Source organism: Canis lupus, chromosome 25 (genome assembly GCF_048164855.1).
Source record: "Canis lupus baileyi chromosome 25, mCanLup2.hap1, whole genome shotgun sequence".
Lineage (NCBI taxonomy): Eukaryota > Metazoa > Chordata > Mammalia > Carnivora > Canidae > Canis > Canis lupus.
In genome coordinates, this window is record NC_132862.1 from 9,189,614 (window position 1) to 9,214,030 (window position 24,417).

General features: G+C 37.7%; 1 long non-coding RNA gene across 1 annotated transcript in view; it reads left to right on the forward strand.

The window, feature by feature from the left end:
* The window catches only part of LOC140617230 (uncharacterized), a 56,314-nt gene that overhangs the window by 1,619 nt on the left and 30,278 nt on the right, over window positions 1-24,417 (forward strand). The window contains exon 2 of the long non-coding RNA XR_012017452.1: window positions 924-979. This is a non-coding gene — a long non-coding RNA (uncharacterized lncRNA). The remainder of the gene's footprint in view (window positions 1-923; window positions 980-24,417) is intronic.

Sequence of the window (24,417 nt, forward strand, 5' to 3'; positions counted from 1 at the left end):
ATTTTGGGAAGCATTTTAAAAACAATCTCATGTTTGTTGGGGGGCAAGCTACCACTGGAGAATGTTTAGAATTTGTATTTCTTTCATCTCTGTTGGCATGAGAGAACAGAACTAAGTGCGAAAGCTAACTTTGCTTCAAAAATGTATTCTTTTGCAAATTAGTTTTTAACTGCAAATAAATACTGGTTCAGAATAAGAAGTTTGAAAGAATAAATAAACTTCTAGACAATAAATTCCGTGAGGATAGGGCCTGCACCACATTCATCTTTGAGCCCTCACTACTGAGCACCAATCTTGACAATAATAAATTACCTAGAAGTATTGCTTTTCCTTTCATGAATGAAGAAACATGATCCCTTGAGTGGGAGAGAAAAATCATATTGCTTATTTTCATTAGTATAGAGACCAGAAATTTTAATTGGCTAACGTTTTCATATTCATAGTTCATGGATTATTTTGATGTAGATACAGTCAGGAAAAACAGTCAACCAAATTAAAATAAAATGTTTTAACTGGATTGCATTATAATATTTATTTATAGCCTATCTAGTCCTATAAGGAAATCACAAATATGACAAAATAAGACATATAAAACAAAAACCAGAAAAGAAAATTACATTAAGAAAACTTCTTGGAGAGAAGTCATAGCAATTCAGCATGACACTTAGCTCTAAGTCTCCTGTTACCCAATGCTGGGAGGAAAACACGAGAGGGTACCTCCCTCCTCGTTGTCCGGTAGAAGGAAGCATCTAAGTTCATCCAGAGAGAGAACACTTGTCCCATCCCGAGGTTCGAGGTAATTTATCCTATGCCTTTGTGAAGAAGACACTGAGAAAAATAGGGGCAAGAAACATCATGTCAATTTTATAAATAGAGATGAAAAGACAAATACACATGAAGCCTTTTTTTTTTTTTTTTTCCAGTCGTGGGTGAGAGATGAGGACAGAATGTTGTGTTTCCATGAGAGCTATCCCTGAGGGTAAGATGAGGAGTTTCATGTTTCTCTGGAGTGAGTAAAATTTGGGGAGGATTAAGAAGAGAATATTTTGTATCACCCTTGGTGCTGAGTGCCTGAGAGTCCAGGGCCCACCTAGTGCCACAGAAGCCAAGGCTGATGTGGGTGAAGGCTGCCGCCCTGAGGGCAGCAGGGAGGGCCAACCTGCATGTGGGTGTTCTGAGCCTTCACCCCTTCTCTTGCCTCTGCTGCTACAGCCATATTCCTCAATTCCAGGTTTGAAATTTTGGAGCTTCTTTCCCACTTTTCCTTCCCTTTGAAAGGAAAGTTCTGCTGGGAGGTAGGCAAGTTTATAGCATGGCTTACTTCTACTGAAGAAGCCTTTTCTGACCAAGCCCTTTGGAAAGCATCCACCTGCCCTGAGTCACACTTCATTCTACTTCCCTGGCTTTGTGTTTCTCAACAGCACTTCTATTCCACTACCTGGGCTTTGGTTTCTCAACCGCACAATAAGTTACTATATAACTTATTTCTTTATTTTGTGTATTGGGCAGGATTGTAACAAGACACAGTATCCTTGAACCAGGTGATTGGAGCACAGTATAATAAAAGAAATATTGACAGAGATGTGGGCAAGGTTTAGGGACACCAGCAAAGACTCATGTAGTGTGCAGGGCTGGCAAGAGTGGTGGGAAGGATGGGGAGCCACTGACACCCCCGGGCCTGGAGGGGAAAAATGAAAGAGCAATTTACTAGAATTGAGAGAAAAGTCCAGAAAGGATAGCAGCTTGAGGAAGACCACTTTTGGGAGAAGGATATAGCTGTCCCATGATGAACAGGAAGTCCACAACTTTTTTCTCCTCTTGAACTGCAAGTCCCTCCCATTGGCCAAATCCAACTGGAGATGAGAGGGCAGGTGAGCTTGTTGATGTGGTCTGTGGAGATGCATAGCTCAGGGTGGAGAAGGCTGGAGGGTAGGTCAATCAGAGCATACAGAAGATTGCCACTGTATTTCATTTCCTTTATTTTTAAAGACTTTATTTAATTATTCATGAGAGACACAGAGAAAGAGACACAGACAGAGAGAGAAGCAGGCTTTCCGCAAGGAGCTCAGAGTGGGACTTGATCCCCGGACCCTGGGACCATGCCCAGAGCCAAAGGCAGACGCTCAACTGCTGAGCTACCCAGGTGTCCCTCATTTACTATCTCCATCTCCAGCTGGATTGGGATTTTTGCTTGGTTTATTCTTTGCTGTGTCCTCTGTACCTGAAGCAGTGCCTGACTCATAGTTGGTGCTCAATGAATATTTCTTGAATGAAGAAATATCAGTTGTTTTAAAGTGAATTTAAAAACTCAATTACAATAGTATAGCAGTAACAGGCTATTTATGATATGTTACCGTGGGAGATACTTTTTTATATTGGTTCTCTTTATCTCCCTGATTTATATGAGTAATAAATGCTTGATACTTAATTAATCATATTAATTATATATACTTAAGTTCCTGGACTCAATTTCCATGTGTATGCGTATATGTACGCTGGGAAGGGCTTCCTACCTAAAACCAAGCAGTTCTCAAACACTAGTAGGGTGTCCTACAGTTCAACTCCGTTCTGACACTACCTACCTGGAGATAGCAACAGACTCCATAGGTTAGGGACTCAGTCCTACGAGACTGCACCCTGCCCACCCCATGCCAGTTATAAGTCCAGCTTGTCATCTGTGCTTCTGGCCAACTAGCTACAAATCAGTGGTTCCCAGGACCTCCTCAGGTTCAATTACTTTGCTAGAGCAGCTCACAGAACTCAAACATTTTACTTATTAGATCACTGGTTTATTAGAAAAGGATACATTTCAGGAACAGCCAGATGGAAGAGGTATATGGGCAAGGTATATGGGAAAGGCTCAAGGCTTCCAACGCTCTCCCAGAGCGTGTCATTCCCCCCAAATCTCCATGTATTCACCAACCTGGAACTTCTTCAAACCCTATCTGTTTGGATTGTTGTGGAAGCTTCATTACATAGGTATGACTGATTCAATCATTGGCCATTGTTGACCGTTCAACCTCCAGCCCCTCTTCTGTGGAGATCTGGGGTAGGACTGAAAGTTTCAATCTTCTAAACATGTAGTTGGCTCCATTGGCAACCAGCCCCCAACCTTTTTTTTTTTTAATTGAAGTTCAATTTGCCAACATATAGTATAACACCCAGTGCTCATCCCATCAAGTACCCTCTTCAATGCCCGTCACCCGTCACCCAGTTACCATGCCCACCTCACCTTCCGCAACTCTTTGTTCATTTCCCAGAGTTAGGAGTCTCTCATGGTTTGTTTCCCTCTCAAGTTTTTCCCACTCAGTTCCCCTCCTTTCCCTTAAAAACCCTTTCACTATTTCTTATATTTCACGTATGAGTGAAACCATATGATAATTGTCCTTCTCCAATTGACTTACTTCACTCAGCATAATACCCTCCAGTTCCACATCAAAGCAAATTGTGGGTATTGGTCTTTTCTGATGACCTTGTGTGCATTCCAAAACCCATGTTGTTAGCATAACAGAAGCCACTTTTATCACTTTCAACACAGGAAATTCCAAGATTTTGGTGGTCTGTGGGCCAGAAATGGGGATGAAGACCATATATATTTCTTATAATAAGTCACAATATCATAGATATAAACTGTGTGTATGTAGTCCCAACATGGTGTATTTAAAATTATTATATTATTAACACTTTTGAAATGATTTTCAACTGGATTTTGAATGACTATATTTAGAAGAAGAACTTCCTGCACTGGCATTTTCTGTATATTAATAAAATTCAAATCATTAAATCATCTTTATTTCATATGTGCCTCATGTTGCTGAGGACAGCATTATCTTATTAAGTCTATGCATTTCAACAAAGAAATGCTCAACATAAAACATCAAGCACAACAATATTTATACTACTAAACTGGTAAAGATTTATCACAGAGACAACTGTTTTGACCACACTTCTGCTGGGGCAAAAAAAAGGAAGGTCAGTGATTTATGTGAATGGACAGATGGGTCATAATATATTCCTTCAAAGTGATCTAATTTGGTCTCTGACAGCCTGTAAAAAGAAGTGACTCAGAGTAGAGTGTCCTTCACTGACACAAATGCGGCCTATGGTGGAGGAGCTTCTCTACTTTCCTTGCCCCAGGGCCTGGGCAAGGGTTGAGGTCTTCCTCTCAAGGAATTGGGATCACAGAGCCTAGGAATTACAACGATCAGGAGCAACCCCTTGTCTCACCTCAGGGAATCTCTAGGATACCAATGCCATCTGCCAGTGTCCAAAGAGCTCAACTCAATATGGCAGACACGGTTGAGAAAATGAGCAGGTCTCTGCTGCCCTGGCTGAATCTTGTGAAATCTTGAGACTTGTAGTCCACGGATTGTGCTCCTTCTAAGACAATTTGGCGATGTTGTGACAGGTCTCCAAAGTGAGAGTGGTAGATTGTACTAATCCCCAAATGGCTGTTGCCCTTCCATGGGGCACTGCTCTCTGAAGGGGGATTTCACATTCCCTCCATGTTGGTATTAGGAGTGGCCGTATGACTCGCTTTGTTGAGGAAGGGGGGAAAGGAAATTTAAGAATGAGCTTGAGTTTTGTCATGCTTCATTTGCCTCTGTCACTGTCTTAATGTTCCCCAGAGACACTTGCTCCTTGGCCTCATCCTGCAGTGCAGCTGACATGGTGCAGAGTTGAGGCCAACCTACAATGGACATATAATGAATGAGAGATAAGATCCTGGTTGCTGTATGCCGCTGAGACTTTGAGGTCATTTGTTACCACAGCATAACCTAGCACACCTGACTGATTCAAGGAAATCACCTCTCTCCCTGTTCACGTTCACCCAGCCCATGGGAGGAACAACTGTTATTGTGGCCAAATAGCAGGCTTGTGGGGCTCACCAACCATGTAAGGCTGTAACACAATGAAGGCTGATGGAGGTAAAGGTGGGAATGTCCTATTAATGATTAATGGGGAATTATCAACATGCAATGTTTGCTTGCTGAGAAACCATTTCAACTTGAAACTGGCCAGAGCAAGGATATGCTCGTTGTTTCAGAGGCTGTGACTGGTTCAGCCTGGTCGTTTTGGGCTTCCTGGATGATGCATCGGAAGGGGGCCAATGAGGGCACTGTTACTGCAGGACTATGCCCAAGACATGGAAACCACTGGCATGTTTGGGCTGTAAGTACTGTCACAATGTAACAGTGACATCTGGAATTGGCACTCTAGAAGAGCAAGCAGTGGAAGCAGCAGGAGATGGAAGCATTAATAACTGTCAAGAGCAGGGCAGACAGGCTAACTTAATGGGTGAGCTCAGTCCACTCGGAGCCTGATAAGTCCTGTCACTCTCCCTTTCTACAGTCACTTCTCCTGGGAGACAAATAAATCCTATCCAATGACCTAATAAAATAATAAGGTTCGTCTGAGTTTTGACAACAGAAAATAACAGAGGACCTCAAATTCAGAGGGAGAGAAATAGGAGGCATTTTAAAATTGCTTTCTCGCCAGAATACAGGAAGGCTAGAGCTGAACACAAAGTTATTCTCCATCCACAAGTTGTCAGTTTTCAGAGAATACCCACAAATCTATGACACTTTATAGAGCTGTACAAAAGAGTTGGGTTAAGTGGTATTGTTTTTCTGTGGGGCGTTCTCTCTGTTAGGTACTTAAACAATATCTCTCTAGCATGAAATTAATTTACTGAAGGTTGATCTTTAAAATTAATTAATACGTGGCGTGGGCTTTCAAGCGAGGCCGATCCACATTTGAATCTCAGCCCTGCTCTCTAGACCTATGGCCCCGGGAAAGTACTTAATTTCTCTGAGTCACTTTCTTTCACTGCGTTGTTGTGGGAAATTAAATGAAACTACAGTGTATTTGGGTATTTGGCACAGATCCTGAAACTTAAGAGTGCAATCCTTGTTAGCTGGGAAAGGATTTATGCTGCCGGTGCACGTTAGTTCTGGTATGACTAACAAGGTACATTTGCTAATCGTTATAATTAAAAGAATAGGTGACTATTGAGTTTACCATTTTCTCTATCGGGTCAACCACATGGTCAACCCAACCCCCAGTGTTTTGCTCTAAATATCTATATTAAATTTCCACATGGCTGACTGCTGGGTAGCATGTTTCAGTGACACCTTTCCTTATTTATTAAGAGCTGATAGTTAGTGTCACTGGTTAGTATCTGTTGGATTCAGCAAGCGTTCGGGTTGCTATTACACATAAGGCTTGTGATAATTTATCTAAGGCTATCCTCACTCCCTGCTTTCCTATCTTCTCTCCGTTTAACATCTCCAGTGTTGCTATTTCTGATCTGTGTTCTCAGGTTTATCTTTTCCAGACCCTCAGGAAACTTGTTCTGTCAACTACTTCTTCCTTGTTTATTGTCAATCTCTTCCTTTCTGCTGTTTCCTTCTCTGCTGGGACAGAAGAGAGAAAAATAAAAAGCATAGGAACAGCTGATACAAGTCAGGATCCTTCCCTAGGAAGCTCAGATGCTCCAGCTCAGGGTCAACTGATACAAAGAGCATGAAGGGGGAGGGTGTGTGGGGTAATGATCGGGATAATTAATTATATCTGATGGATCTGGACACTTTTTCCCTCTCCCTGTACTTAGCAGCTGACAGCAACCTCGCTGATTAAACTTGTGACAATCTTTCTTAAATACAGTGTATGAAATTCTTGGTGCTAGTCTAGCATCAGCTGTGGGTCTAGAGAAAGAATTGGGAGTCATCTAGAACTCTAGAACAAGTAGGAGGAGGAAAGAGAAGAGGGAAGAAAGAGACTTCAGCATGTTCTCCTATCGTAAATCCTAATAGTTTGGTTGGTGTTCCGCTACAGGTAGCCCACAGTCAGATGCTAGAACCAAAGAGGCCCAGGGAACTCTCACTTCCAGTGGACCAGCCACAGTATACTCTGCCATACTGGAAGTTGAACCCCTCTTCCAACCAGAGGATGCAGAGAGTTCCAACATTTGGATATGTTTTAAAATTTATTTTACTTTATTATTTTTTAAAGGTTTTATTTTTAAGTAATCTCTACACCCACACTGGGGCTCAAACTTTTAAGAGTCACATCTTCTGACTGAAGCCAGCCAGGTGCCCCTGGATATGTTTGTTTGTTTGTTTGTTTGTTTGTTTCTTTTTTTTAAACAGGCCCAGTATTGTCAATCTCTTTTTGAACAAGGGAAGAAAATGATCAAGTAATGAGAAAAGGTCAAATGCTCTACCGTAGTACTATTTGCTTTGTCTTATTAAAAATTCTGATATCTTATATTTTGTATATTTCAGTCCTAAACTGACAGATTCAGGCTACTCAAGGTAATATGTACACCACATAAGCCATTCAAAAATCATAAAAAAACAGTTTTTAAATTTCATGAAATAAATCCCATCCTTCATTAAGATAGTCTTGACTCTTCTAGATGCTTTGATTTCCATATACATCTTCAAAGCAGATTGTCAATGACTCTGCTTACTCTTTAACAGAATACTTTTGACCCACTCATCCATTTTGTTGAGGCTATAACATAAAAGGCAAAATGCAAAATATACCAAATGTAAACAACATTCAAATAATGCAAATATGTGAATCATGTGAAAAAATGCTAATTTTCCACAAGTAGAACACAGCGAGAAGTCACAACTTAAGTCTGAAGGCAAATGGGCTTGTTACTAGCTACTCACTACAGGGGAGAGAAAAGAGATCTATCTTGTCCAGAACCTTTGGATATAGTCCTTTAATTGATGGAAATGTGCAAATATGCAAATAATGTGAAAATAAGTTAGCAGAGAAGAACTTCATGCTATTAACTCAATATTACTGAGATGACATGCCCTTTCAGTTCACAGACAATTTTTTTTCACGGATAATTTTTAAAAACACAGTGGTTACTGGATTGTGGTGGGATTTCTATGAAAATCATTACTAATCTAGTATTTCGAGTTGGGGAAACATATGTGAACAATATGATTTCATCACCTTTTTCTTTAAAATTATCAAACTACCAACAGACCATTTGTTGGTCCCCCGGAGACCACCAGTTATCAATACAGCACCCTGGAAGAAACCTCGAAAGCCAAGGTGGCAGTGGAATTCCAGATAAGGTGGAATTTAAGGTTGAGAAATGCTGTATGCAAGAACAAAGATGCATAATTTTCGACTCACTAGAGGGAACAAAATAGAATAAAGAAAACACTATTATTTCATAAGCATTTTCTCATGTCGTAAAAATTTCTTCAGAACCTCCCCTTTAATTGGCTGTTTAATATTCTATTGTTCGGTTGGACCAGCAAACTGAATTCAACAGTATAGTTAAGGAGTTCTCCACTATGACAATGCAGCGGTGATTTACTACTAGGGTTTTTATTAAGACCATAAATCAAATCAATAGGCTGAGAAAAAAAATAACACCAATGGATAGTGAAAAGTCACTTGATAAACTTCATCACCAATTTCATGTTTTGCTATGCTCGTTAATAGTTTCTACAGCAGAGAGGTTTGTATTTCCCTGACAGTTTGAAAGACAGAAAAAATCCTTCTGAAAGTCTTTTGTTTTTTACATAATGATTTAAGAACCTCTGTTTCTAGGTGACTGATGATTACTGATCTATTCTGATTTTGACCTTCTTAAGTCAATTTTATTAAGGTTTATATTTTCATAGAAAAACGTCTATTTTCCAAGACTAAATATTATAACCAGGGCATTATAAATAGCTCTATACCATTGTTATTATTCTCCTTTCTATCTGCTATAATAGCTTTTTTGTCCCTATTTTTTTAGGGATTTTCTACTTGTCTTGATTCGATTTACCAAAGGTTTGTCCATTATATTTTTTACATTAAGAAGTTTTCCACTTAATATAAAATCTACTTTTCAAAATTCATTTCTGCTTATCTTTACCTACTTTTCTTCCTGCTTTACTTAGGTATTTTATTTATTAGATGATTGACTGCTGTTCATGTCTTTCAACTTGAGTTGGGTTATTTATTTTCATGTGTAATTTTAATGATAAAAATTAGATTATGCATTTTGCCTTCAGTGGAATTATTAATTCACTTCATAATTTTATTGAATGTCTACTGTGACAATATTTCAAGAACTGGAGATGACACTATGAACAAAAGAAAAAAAAATCCCTGACTTCATGGGGCTTACATTGGTAGAGGAAGGTGGAAAAGATACAGTAAATTATGTAGAATACGAGGAAGTGATAAATTTTAGGGAAAAAATAAAGAAGAAAGAGTAGATAATTCTAAGGGGACACGTAGAATTTGTAATTAAATTATTATATCTCAAGAATTCTTAATTTAATACCTTATTTTTGTCCAAATAGTATATCTTTGCATTCTTATTTCCTTGTCAGTACTTTTGAGAAGAATACTTTAAATTTTTTAACTGACTTTAGAATTCTTATTATTCTTTGCAGTTTTGTTGAATTGTGGTTAGAGGATGTGGCCTGTACAGACTCAGTGTTGGTATATATATTGATGTGTTTCGTGACCATGTGAGTTAGTATTGTGCCTACCAGGAAGTACCAGAAAACCCGATAAAGGGGCTTGCATGAGTAAGGGGTCGGTTCGTGTCCTGGAACAGTCCACAGTAGGAAGTCCAGGACTACCATGAAGGAACAGCGTTGTTTCTTTTTTCATGATCTGCTGATAGATAGAGATGGTGCTGCATCTTGGGCATTAGTCTATGTTCTAGGCAGGAAAAAGGAGGAAAGCCAAGAGGCAGTATCAGTGGGTTTGTGCTGATGTGTCTTTTGGTCAGAACTAAGCCACATGGGCACCCCCAGCCACAAGAGAGCCTACAGATAGAGACTGGAAAACTGAAAAGGTACCGATTTTGTAGAAAATAAAGTTTAGAGTGATGTTGGGTAGGCCAACATAGTGAATCTTATGCAGTGTCATTTTTTATAAATATACCCAAGACACAAGGAACTATATATTTTTACAGCGTTCTTTGTTCACCTAAATTTCAAATTCCTTATATAATTATTATTTTTTTGTATACTTGATCTGTCAAAAGCTAAAAATGGTCAATTAAGTCTTTATAATATATGTGTTTTTGTTTCTGCTTTTATTTTTAACAATCATACTTTCTATATTTTATTTTTTTATTTTTTTTATTTTTTACAATCATACTTTCTATATTTTAAAGCTATATTTAAAAATTATATTTAGTGCTTAAAGCTCCTTGATATGTTTGAATTGTGGACTAATGCCTCTGATACTGTTCCTTTCTGACTTGGATTCTATTTTATACTGCTTCTTTATTCTAATTTATCCTGCTTCCTCGACTTTACTTTAATTTACACTTGACTGGAAAACCTTAACCCATTCTTTTTTTTTTTAACCTTTGCCATTTTGTCTTAGTTCATCTCTTCTGGTTATCATATACTTCCTTGTTTACCCACTCTTTCATCACAAATATTTACTGAGTTCCTGTGGTGTGCCAGGCGTCCTTGATGCTGGAGATATGACAGGAAGCAAAACAAAGGGTATGACTGTGAGACCATTACATAATATCGAACAAGTATATCCCATGGAATGTGATCATTGGACAACTTTAATTTAATTTACTGGTACCACTTCAGATTTAGTCATGGAGATAGTTCTTTCGGTTGCTGATTGGTTTTTCCCTTTCTCTAGGTTCTGACATAATCGAGTCCAAAAATTACCTTAGAAGATGGGTAGAAGCGGTAACAGTGCCAGGAAACAGAGAAGCCAACAAATAATACTTTTCTCACAGAGAGTTCATTTGTAAAAAGCCTGATTGGGGAAAGGGGATAATCTTTGAATAGAGTTTAAATTTTGATTGTTATTTGACATGCCAATTACTACCTGAAGGTGATGAGTGGTCAGGGAACTGGCCTTAAACTTCATTTCCAGGGAAGGAAGAACCAGTCCTATATAGGTCTTTCTCATTTCCACATCCAGGTAGCTAGTCCCCAATGTCTCACTAAAATCTGTGGTCCAGGTTATGTTTATAAAATTGTAATTTTTTCAGATCTTCTCTTTCAGATTGATTTTACTACACACATTTAATTTTGTAACTGTATTTCCAATGATTGTTTATAATAAGTTCTTAATTTTCATATTCTCAACCAATTTTTTTCTATCACATGTTTCCAATTTGAAGTTTTTATTACTTTATATCCAGGGTAGAATACATTTTAAATTCTTATCTGTAGCTTAAGATTATGGTCAACAATTCATCAAGTTACTACATTCTTGAATCTCACAATTTCCCTTTTATAATTTGTGATCTTTGTTTCATGATCTTCTAGCATTAGTGTTGAACAAGAAAAGTTTGAGATGAGCCAATTTTCCTTCTTTGTAGAAACAAAATTTTTTGCCTGAAAGGTCATAGAAATTTTTCATTATCCTTAAAGTTCAGGAAATTTGCCAGAATAGTTCATGGTTTAAATTCATTAATTCTGTCTGGATTGTGGTGTACCTTTTTAATCTGTATGCTCAGGACTTTCTATAAAATTTTCCTTAATTTTAATACCTCAGATCCCTAGTTTTGTTCTTATGGACTGGCAAGCAAATTACAAAAGAGTCTCTATCAAAGCTAAATTCAAACATATGTTGTATAATTCTTTCCACAGTTCATTATCTTAATACAGAAATATTTGAGTAATAAGAGTGATTTGATAATTTAGTGAAGTCTACCTTTTACCTATAATACCAGATTTTTTAAATGTACCTAACAACTTTTAAGGAAGCCTAAAAGTCTAGATGGTAATATCATTACACTCCAGGATAAAGGTAGGGTAGGAGCGGAGAGCAAAGGAAGGAGAAGATGTTAAAGTACTTGCCTTATTCAGGGAAAAATAGAACATTCATAAGCTTAAGAAATTTGTAGAAAAATAAATATAAGGATGAATACACACAAGAAGAAAAACATAAAGTATAATTTTACATCATACAAAATTTTATTTATCAAGTGGAAGATAGAAAATCAGAATAAAATGCAGTAAATGGAAAATATAAAATAAGACCACATAAGTGTGCTCTAGTAAGCACAAGTCAAAATAAATATAAATGGGTTGAACTGATAAAAATTCAGATCCCTTCAGATTACATTAAAACCAACAATAACAATGACAACAAATAAGATCTGACATTTGTTCCACATGTTATTGGAAATTTATGCAAGACTAATTATGTAAAAGGAAATGGGGACAGTGGTGGATCCCCCAGACTGTAAAGGTAGCCTCAACATGGGCTGTGACACTTGCCAGAGCTTCATGATTTATATAAAGTAGTCTATATGGAATGGTAAGGGAAGATGAAACAGTTGAGCAATTAAAATGTGAGCCAACCTGCTGTCATGGGGACTCAGTTTGTGATGTCCCTCAAATCATATCAGGACAGAAGGAGAATGTGATGTAGTGGACCTTGTGAAACACTACCTAGATTCCCCTGCAGAGAAGGACTTGTTTGCCCCAATTTCTTGGAGTTTTGCTGGCAGACACAACATATAATTTTATTCCCAGCTAAACTATTATTTAAAATTGAGTAGTTTAAAATGTAGACATTATTCAGATACACAAAAATAGGTTTCTGTCCATAGGCCCTTGATTAAAGAGCTTTTTACAAAGATTTACTCTAACAACAGAAAAATCTGTAGAGAGGAAGTATGATTCCTAATTGGTGAACACATTTGTAAATTAGTTACATAATGCCTATAAATCAGAAAGAAAAGCTCGGTGTGTAGTTAAAGAATTATAATTTTGAGGGAAGAGATATTGAAATCTTTACACTTTTATTAAAATAACTTTATCAAATCAACTAAAGAAAGAAACTGTGTGGGGAAAAGGCAAAGAAAGCGCATGGTAAACATAGAACACGCAGTATGACCTTAATAATTCTAAATGTTTCAATAATCAAGATAAGTAGAAATGGATTAAACTTAACTATTAGAATACCAATAAAAGATTTCATAAAAATCAAGCTATTTACAGCTTATAGACAAACCCATAAAATAAAACCACAAAGTAAAAATACACTAGGATTATAATCAAAACAAAACCTTCTGTGACAAATTTTAAAGACAAACAGAAGAAAATCCAAGTCGAATGCATGAATAGGATTGAAAAGACCTACACGATAGTAAAAGAACAATCCACAAAGAGAGAATAATCACGAGCATGTATAAACTTGACAACATAGCCCTAAACTACAAAATGCAAACCCATGCAAACTACAAAGAGAAATGGAAAAACCTACCTTCATGGTTGAGTAACTTTAAAAACCTTGATCAAGAATAGAGAGATAAAATAGACAAAATAAGATTAGTAAGGTTAAATAATATTTGGTCTACTAGCTTAAGAGTTTATTATACATGAACATGCACACACAAAAGCTTTTGCCCAATCTATAAAGCATATGCATTCTTTTCAAGCAGATAGAACATTTATAAAAATTGAACATGTATTAGGTAACAGAGAATGTTCCAACAGATTCTGAAGAAGTGCTGTCAAACAAATCATGTTCTTTGATGTAATTAAGTTAGAAAGTAATAATATAAATGACAGTTTTAAAGAACCTTGAAACTCCCAAACAATTCATGGGCCAAAGAGGAAACCACACAGAAAATGATAAAATATTTAAGGCTGAACAACAACAAAAAAACCAACCACATTTCAAAATTTATATTATGTAGCTATAATATTTAGGAGGAATTTTCTACTTTAGTGTATTTACTTATAAACAATAAAAATTATTTTCAATAAATGATTTTACAATTTAATTCAAGACACTATAAACATAAAATGGTAAACTTACAAAACAATATAAGAAAATCACAATGAGAGCAGAAATGGATAAGAAAGCAAACAAAAAAAAAAATCACCAATAGTAAAAATTAACAAACTCAAAACTTATTTTGTGAAAAGGCTGATAAAAAATATATATCCTTAAGGAAACTCATCAAAAAATGGAAAAATAAAAAGCAGAAACTAATAATGAACTGCTATAGGAACATAGGGACATAACCACAAATACTGTAAGTATATACTTATATAAACTCATAGACGTGAACCATTGAAAAATATAAATAAAATGGACAATTTTCTAGAAAAAAACATGAATATTAAACTCAGGAAAAATAGAAAAACCAAATAAATGAAAAATTGCTAAATTGTACAGTTTTCATAAATCTACTCTTGCAAAGAATATATTTTAGGTAATATGAGATGAGTTGCATGAAATTTCAAGAAACAGATAAACATTTCAGACAAGAGGAAAAAAGGGCAAAATTATCAACTTGTACATATCTGCCTTGGATAAACTGTATGCTAAAACTAAGCAATAAGCTTAATGACAAATGTCATTTATGAACACAGATGCAAAATTATGAAATAAATCATTTGCAAATTCAACCCAGGTAGCAATATTTTAAAACTGTAATTATGACCAACATTGACTTTCTCCCACAAATCAAGCATAGTTTAATAACTATTAATACATTAATAGTTAAATCCATCCAAGTAATTTAATACATTAATTAGAAAAGTAAAATTATATAAACATCTTTCAGATAATCATAATAAAAATATTTGGTAAAGTTTAAGATTCATTTATTATTAAAAAATCCCGTCAAATTGTAAATACAAGGAATCTTCTTAAATCTGATAAAGGGCACTTACCCAAAACCTACTAGTAACAGCAAAACATTTGAAACAATCCAATGTTCATTAGTAGGGGAATTCATAAATAGTAGGGTTTATTCATCCAGCGGGACACTAGGAAGCAATTAAGTTGAATTATTGGCAAAGATATATTTGAAAAGATGAGTGGACAAAAAGCATCATGTTATTTTATTTGTGTTTACAGTGTTGAGGCAGAGAGGGAATTAGATTAGAGACGGGAGGATAGAGGGTTCACAGTTTATTTCTTTTAAAAAGGACTTACAAATATGGCAAAATGTTAATGTTTGTTATGTTTGGATGGCAAGGGCAGTTATTTTTATAATATTTTTAAAACCTTTCTTTTAATTTCTTAAAAAAACTTTTAAGAAAATCATGAACATCATTAAGAGTAGACATTCTCTCAGGAAACAGCAAAATTCCCAATTTTTAGTAGCTTTTCGTGGCCTAAATAACACGGCCTAACCTCTTTAGTACAAGGTGTAAGATTCTCACGGTCATACTTGCCTGCTTTTCCAGCCTTAGCTCCCATGTGTGGCTTTTTTATTCTCTCTGATAGAGGTTTCCATGTTTTTTTATTTTTAATCTTATAACTCTTTCATCAAAATAACTTAGGGCTTGCATCTCTTTTGTACTCTTTGATACTCATATTTATTAATATAAAATTTATCTATATGCACTACTGTAGTAACATTTTGTATAAGTATACAATACACAAAAAGTAGAAACGGATAAAATAAAAATAAATATTAAAGGAAGTTTCACTATCCCCCTGAAGCACACAGGGAGAGACAGGCACCGTCTAGGCTAGAGGTACCAAGAAAGAACTCCAGCATTCTCCTTATCTTGAATGTGCTGTTCCCTTGCCCCCTGAGTGAACTTCAGGAGTTCACTTGAACCCCAGACTCTGTAAATTTCCCTTTATAATTTAGACAAAGCCTGACTCAATAATCATTCATTGCACTAATCAATCAACAAATATTTATTAAGCTAGACACTGTGCTAGGTACTAGACATTCAAAAGACAAGATAATTATATATATATGTGTGTGTAGATATATGTTCATATGTGTGTACACATGCACACACAGTGGGATATTATTTAACAATGAGAAAGAAGGAAACCCTGTCATTTGAGGACATTAGGCTAAGGGAGATGGGAAAAAACAAAAAATGTATACTATCACTTCTGTGTAGAATCTAAAAAAGTCAAATTTATAGAAACAGAGTAGAATGATGGAAACAGGGTTGGGAGATTGAGACAGAAATGGGGAGATGTTGGTCAAAGGGGACAGACTTCCAGCTATAAGATGAAAACATTCTGGGAACTAATGTGGAGGATGGTGACTTTATTTTATTTATTTATTTATTTATTTATTTATTTAGGATGGTGACTTTATTATTTTTTTTAAATTTATTTTTTATTGGTGTTCAATTTACTAACATACAGAATAACCCCCAGTGCCCGTCACCCATTCACTCCCACCCCCCGCCCTCCTCCCCTTCTACCACCCCTAGTTCGTATCCCAGAGTTAGCAGTCTTTACGTTCTGTCTCCCTTTCTGATATTTCCCACACATTTCTTCTCCCTTCCCTTATATTCCCTTTCACTATTATTTATATTCCCCAAATGAATGAGAACATATAATGTTTGTCCTTCTCCGACTGACTTACTTCACTCAGCATAATACCCTCCAGTTCCATCCACGTTGAAGCAAATGGTGGGTATTTGTCATTTCTAATAGCTGAGTAATATTCCATTGTATACATAAACCACATCTTCTTTATCCATTCATCTTTCGTTGGACACCGAGGCTCCTTCCACAGTTTGGCTATCGTGGCCATTGCTGCTAGAAACATCGGGGTGCAGGTGTCCCGGCGTTTCATTGCATTTGTATCTTTGGGGTAAATCCCCAACAGTGCAATTGCTGGGTCGTAGGGCAGGTCTATTTTTAACTGTTTGAGGAACCTCCACACAGTTTTCCAGAGTGGCTGCACCAGTTCACATTCCCACCAACAGTGTATGAGGGTTCCCTTTTCTCCGCATCCTCTCCAACATTTGTTGTTTCCTGCCTTGTTAATTTTCCCCATTCTCACTGGTGTGAGGTGGTATCTCATTGTGGTTTTGATTTGTATTTCCCTGATGGCAAGTGATGCAGAGCATTTTCTCATATGCATGTTGGCCATGTCTATGTCTTCCTCTGTGAGATTTCCGTTCATGTCTTTTGCCCATTTCATGATTGGATTGTTTGTTTCTTTGGTGTTGAGTTTAATAAGTTCTTTATAGATCTTGGAAACTAGCCCTTTATCTGATATGTCATTTGCAAATATCTTCTCCCATTCTGTAGGTTGTCTTTGAGTTTTGTTGACTGTATCCTTTGCTGTGCAAAAGCTTCTTATCTTGATGAAGTCCCAATAGTTCATTTTTGCTTTTGTTTCTTTTGCCTTCGTGGATGTATCTTGCAAGAAGTTACTATGGCCGAGTTCAAAAAGGGTGTTGCCTGTGTTCTTCTCTAGGATTTTGATGGAATCTTGTCTCACATTTAGATCTTTCATCCATTTTGAGTTTATCTTTGTGTATGGTGAAAGAGAGTGGTCTAGTTTCATTCTTCTGCATGTGGATGTCCAATTTTCCCAGCACCATTTATTGAAGAGACTGTCTTTCTTCCAATGGATAGTCTTTCCTCCTTTATTGAATATTAGTTGACCATAAAGTTCAGGGTCCACTTCTGGATTCTCTATTCTGTTCCACTGATCTATGTGTCTGTTTTTGTGCCAGTACCACACTGTCTTGATGACCACAGCTTTGTAGTACAACCTGAAATATGGCATTGTGATGCCCCCAGATATGGTTTTTCCAAAACCAGACAAAGACCCCACCAAAAAGGAGAATTACAGACCAATATCCCTGATGAACATGGATGCAAAAATTCTCAACAAGATACTGGCCAATAGGATCCAACAGTACATTAAGAAAATTATTCACCATGACCAAGTAGGATTTATCCCTGGGACACAAGGCTGGTTCAACACCCGTAAAACAATCAATGTGATTCATCATATCAGCAAGAGAAAAACCAAGAACCATATGATCCTCTCATTGGATGCAGAGAAAGCATTTGACAAAATACAGCATCCATTCCTGATCAAAACTCTTCAGAGTGTAGGGATAGAGGGAACATTCCTCGACATCTTAAAAGCCATCTATGAAAAGCCCACAGCAAATATCATTCTCAATGGGGAAGCACTGGGAGCCTTTCCCCTAAGATCAGGAACAAGACAGGGATGTCCACTCTCACCACTGCTGTTCAACATAGTACTGGAAGTCCTAGCCTCAGCAATCAGACAACAAAAAGACATTAAAGGCATTCAAATTGGCAAAGAAGAAGTCAAACTCTCCCTCTTCGCCGATGACATGATACTCTACATAGAAAACCCAAAAGTCTCCACCCCAAGATTGCTAGAACTCATACAGCAATTCGGTAGCGTGGCAGGATACAAAATCAATGCCCAGAAGTCAGTGGCATTTCTATACACTAACAATGAGACTGAAGAAAGAGAAATTAAGGAGTCAATCCCATTTACAACTGCACCCAAAAGCATAAGATATCTAGGAATAAACCTCACCAAAGATGTAAAGGATCTATACCCTCAAAACTATAGAACACTTCTGAAAGAAATTGAGGAAGACACAAAGAGATGGAAAAATATTCCATGCTCATGGATTGGCAGAATTAATATTGTGAAAATGTCAATGTTACCCAGGGCAATATACACGTTTAATGCAATCCCTATCAAAATACCATGGACTTTCTTCAGAGAGTTAGAACAAATTATTTTAAGATTTGTGTGGAATCAGAAAAGACCCCGAATAGCCAGGGGAATTTTAAAAGAGGATGGTGACTTTAATTAACAAAACTGTACTCTACACTTGAAAGTTGCCAGGAGACGGGCGCCTGGGTGGCTCAGTTGGTTAAATCTGTCTTTGGCTTGGGTCACGATCTCAGGGTCCTGGGATAGAGCCCCCATCGGGCTCCCCACTCAGTGGGGAGTCTGCTTCTCCCTCTGCCTCTGCCTCTGCTCTTGCACTCTCTCTCAAATAAATAAAAACCTTAAGAAAAAAAAGAAATTTGCTAGGAGAATAGATCCGAAATGTTCTTACCACAAAAAAGAAATGATAATTATATCAGGTGGTGGAAATGTTTATTAACCTTAGCTTGATAATCATTCCACAACACATAAAAGTGTATCAAAAACACGGTAAGGGGCAGCCCGGATGGCTCAGCGGTGATCAGGGCGTGATCCTGGAGACTCGGGATCGAGTCCCACGTCGGGCTTCCTGCATGGAGCCTGCTTCTCCCTCTGCCTGTGTCTCTGCTTCTCTCTCTCTCTCTCTCTCTCTCTGTGTCTCTCATGAATAAATAAATAAAATCTTAAAAAAAAAACCCAAAACAAAAACACTGTATGCTTTAAACTTACACAATGTAATATGTCAATTATAACTCAATAAAGCAGGAAGAAAACAAATAGTCAAATAGGTACATATCTAACTAAACTAATTATTAATTATTAGGGATGCTGGGGGAAAAAGCAGATCCTGCACTCAGAAATTACTTAGGTGACTGGGTAAAGGCTCTCTGAACAGGTGATCTTTTAAGTTGAGGCTTAAAGCATAAGGAGGTGGTCATGTGAAGGTCTAGGCCATAAGTTCTAGGGAAATAGAAGAGCAGTGGAAATGTCTTCACTTTTTAGGAGCTGTTATAGAGCCAGAATGGGGAGAGTACTGCTTAGTCAGAGTAAGTGAGCCCTAGATGGGGCAGGTCCCATAGGGCCTAGGAGACCACAGCAAAAAGTTTGGATTTTATTCCAGGTGAAGTGGGAAGCCATGGAGGTCTTAAGAAGAGGAATGACAACTGATTTATGTTTTTGTTTTTTTAAAGATCACTCTATCTTAATTCGTTCAGATTGCTATGACAAAGTACCATAGACTGGGTAGCTTAATCAACACAAACTTATTTCTCACAGTTCTGGAGGCTGGAAAGTCCAAGATCAAAGTGCCAGCAGATCTGGTGTCTGGTGAGGGCCCACTCTCTGGTGTTCAGATGGTCAGCTTCTCATCGAGTCCTCACATGGCAGAGAGCAGAGCAAGGAGGCTCCAGGGTCCCTTTTATAAGGGCATTAATCCCATTCTTGAGGGCTCCACCCTCATGGATACTTCTCAACGGCCCCAACTCATAATATCACACTGGGGTTTAGAATTTCAATATATGAATTTGGTGGGGGAGGCGGGTTGAGGGAGGAGACACAAACATCCAATATGTAATCTCTTCTGAATACATTTCATGGTGGAGTGGGTGGGCCCTCCCATAACCTTAACTAAGCAAACGAGGATTCTCCTTATGTAGGGTAGGCTGTCCATTTTCTAGCATCTATGGAACATACGGGTCATTCCATTTAATGCTGGATTTCAGTATGAGAAAGCCCACTATGCCATGTACCATGCTATGGTTACAGCAGTGCTATCGGTGATAAAGCAGATGAGAATCCAGGCTCCTGGCAGGCAGGCAGATGCCACGAAAGAAAGGATGAGCAAAGAGCTAGCTTCTGTTTGTCCTGCCTCTTATTCCAAACCCAACAATCTGTTACACTCCCCCACCTCTGTGGGGAGTGAAGTGAGAAGGCAAAAAAAGGCCAGGAGCCTTCACTTTAGAAAAACTCCCTCCGTGGGGAAAGAAATGCTGGAAGTGTGAAGTGCTTTTCCTTGTCTCATTCTCCTTTTGAAGGCTTCCTCCCACACGTCCCTCTCCAACCTTCTGGCTTGCTCTTATGTCTTGTCTTCCGCCTGGGGGAGATGAGCCAGGTTCTTCTGCTTTTCCTCATATTCCCAGATGGCTTTCATCTCAGACCCGGGTGGGTCTCTACTGAACCTGTAATTTGTAATCTTGGGTATCTATCCATATCTGGACTCGAGTGGACTTGAGGACTTGTGGGTCCTCATGGACCCACCCCCCTCATGGGAAGTTAGAGGAAGAGTATTTGCAAATTATGGCCACAAGTAAACTCTTCAAAAATCGCTTTTTGTCCTATCAATGCCATATGATTTGTCATATGACAAATAATCATATCATTATATTTTCTGTTCCTTACAAGCTGACTTGTGAAGTTACCAGCACCTCTATTTTATAGAGGCATAAATGGAATTTTCGAAAAATTAAGTGACTTGTCCTTAGTCCCATAATTTCAAAGTGGGAGAACTAGAATTCTAAGCTAAGTTTTCTTACCGTTTGGTCCTGTGTTCCATCCACAATAACACAATGGCTCATTTAAAAATTTTTTCTTTTCCAGTGTTTCTTGACTGGCTGGCCTCTTTCTCTTTAGCCTGCAGATGAGAGAAGAGAATGCAAGAGAAACGCTAGAGAATAGACATGAGAATGGCTTTTTATATGTTTGAATCTGTATAAAAGGACTTTAATAGTTAAGTGCGAACACATTCCTTGCTTAACAGGTGCTATCATCTTGCTTATACGGAGTCCCTGATAATCCACATTCAACTGATTATCTCGTTAACTCCCCCCACCTGTCACGTTTGGACAAGTGGGCTGAAGCAAGAAGCAGCATTCCATTTCCTAAACATTCTTTCTTAAATGGGAAATCTCCCTGGGAAGACAGATACCACTCCCATCATGCTCTGGGTAGAATAAATTGCTGACCGGTCCTTTTCCCAGCTGGATGGAGGTCTCCGTGCTAACTTCTGTTCCATGTTCTCATTCTCTACACCCTCACCTGGATCAACTTCCTTTAACTTCAGGCTCAGTCTTGCCCACTCCCAGAATTAGCTTTCAATCTGTCAACTAATTTTTAAGAAAATGGTATTAGAGAAAACATTTCAAACAGACACGAAAATAGAAAAGCACAATAAATCCCAACGTACCTATCATCCAGGATCAACAATTATCCAAATCACACAGCACTGCAATATGTATTGTTTTTTTCTTTGCTGAAATACGTCAAGGTATACCCTCAGCTTCATATCACTGAACCCCTACACACTTCAGTATGGATTGAGGGCAAGCTGTTAAATGTCATCAACGCTCTTCTAAGAAGATCGGACTTTACTCCCTAGGTTTGTTGCTTACCAAATCATTTCACAGACACCCCCCACATTTGGAGTTTGAATTTCTAGCTCAAATATGTAAAATATAAATTAAGTAAATCAGTAGATTGTGTTTACCTAAACATCTGAAAGAAAAAAGTCTACATAATTTCAAAAATGGATCAGTCAATGGAGCCATTTTAGTAATGGATCAATTGGATGGAGAGGCAGGGAAATCCAGCTGGGATGGCTCTTCTCTAACTGTTGCAAAGCAGGAGGCTCCGACCTCTCTCTTCCTCAGCCAGCCCCTGGAGAGACTGCCCATGGGAGCCCTGCTCCATCCTGCACTGTTTACACCCAGCTGTGTAGCAACAGGCTGTGTGCCACAATGAAGCCATTCTTTCAGACCAGCTAGAGTCCCACCTGCTCGGTAAAGGCTTTCATAATTATGGCTTCCAGTTGGCTCTCACTTCAGCACACAATTCAGCAATCACAGAATTCAAGATTTCATGCGTATCTTGTCCTCTCCGGTAGACTGCAAGGACATCAAGGCTAAGAAGGGTGTTTAGTCTTCTACTGTGTAACTTATGGTGCCAGATAACGATGGCACAGCAGGTGCTCAATAAATATTTATAATGGAGCTTTCATTTGGGCTGACATTGTTAGTGTCATTCTTTCTGCTCACAATCAAGTCATAAGAGGGAAAGAAAAAAAACCCAGCAGAGGCATTTCTGACTAAGAATGCAGATAGAAGACAGGTTGGGCTGGCTTTCATCCATCCACTAGTTCAACCTGCCCTACAAGTCCTCTTAAATCCAGCCCATTCTGTTTTGCTTGAACAACCTACAATGCTTTTTTCTTTTTTCTTCCCCTGTGCAAATGACTAGGGCAATTGTCTGTTGTTGGCACGTATTTGGTATGACCACATGTTTAAGGATCATGAAACCCTACATTAAGAAGTCGGTCCCTAACTGAACCTTTACTTAAAGCAACAGGCTTTATTTGTGCAGCAGCACTATGGTGCCACCAAGTGGACAGTTTTTGAAGAATTCAACTCATAAACTAGCAAATCCTTTTGGAACATTTGTGGCCAGTTCATTTATGGAGTTTTTCAGACTTTACACTCTGCGTTTTTATACCTAGGATGTTTGATGAATTCTAACCATTGCTTCCCTTATGCTTCTTGAAATACTATTCTCTTTAACTCCTACTGTGATTTTAAGAAGATTTCTAATGAAAGCATTTATGAAATATAGTAGCATGGGTGCTTACTTTTCATCTACCTACATTTTGAGAAAAAACAAGTTTCTCATCTCTGGGTGAATTTTTAAAATATTAAAATTTAAAATTTTAATTTTAATTAAAAAATTTAAATATTAAAATTTCTATTTCCTATTAATTCTAATTCCCATTTCCTAGTCTACTTAAAGAAGAAGAAAGTTTGCCGATCCAATATGTTCTACATGCCACCTAGGTTTAATTTTGATGTGCAGTTTCTCCAGAGTAAATCTCACATCTTACTATCCAGAACATCAAATGGTGCTGGAACAATCGGACATCCAGATACCAAAAAAATGAACCTTAACTCTTATCTGGCAGCATATACAAGCATTAACTGGAAATGGATGCAATTATCATAAATCCCCTAAATCTCAGCTGAATGAATGCCCAGTTTAAGGACCTCCTTGAAGAAACAAGACAACTCTAGGACACCTTATTCTCTCCTACTCCTGAGGCTAAAGGCACCTCACCTGCATTTTCTTCAGTAGAGGCTGCATGAGATGAATTGTCTTTCTTAAAAAAAAAAAAAAGTATGGGCTCAATTTAATATTTAATTTTTCTAAAAGTTTGTCTTGGCTTTATATAATTTAAGTCAGTGCATACTTGTGTTCTATATGAAAGGATTGGAAATTTTTTGAATTTATATGTCATTAAAAAACCATAAGTTGTGGACAAGTGCACTGGACTAATAGCCAGGAGATGCAAGCTCTAATCCCAAGTCTGTTACAACCAACCAGTGCGGCTGCATACAAGACACGATTCCAACTCTCTTAGTCTCTGCATTTGTCAGGTGGTTAGTGTCTTTCCCTTCTCAAACAGTATGTAAATCTAAATTATTTTTAATCAGCCTGTTTATACTATTAATAAGGACTTTGGGTAGGATCTCTTCGATTCCTTCCCTGTATCTTGTTTGACATTTTTGTGATTGTGTGTTGTTGCAAATTAGTTTCCTTGCAATATGAGCTCTTCATTTAAAAGTTATTTCTCTTAAGATCTCAGATTAATTTTGATGAATACTTTTGGAAAATTTCTCAGGGCTATATGTTTCTTTCAAATATGCTAAATGTATATTACAACAAGTGTATTTCTAATTGTCTCCAAATTTTAGGTTTCTTTAAGAGTGTAAGCACCATATGCCTTAATTATGCCATCTAAGAACACGTGTACCATTTTCCATGAGAGGAAAGGAAGATTCACCTCAGTGTACTGTGCCTAGGGCCACCCATGCCAAGGGATTGCACAGGATCTGTACAATAAAATTACTGTAAGGAAGCATCAAAATACAGTGGGGAAGCCTTGGATTTCAGCTTGACTCTATCACGCTCTAAGCACCTGATTGTGGGGAAAATCACTTAATGTGTCTGAGCCTTTGTTTCCTTATCTGCAA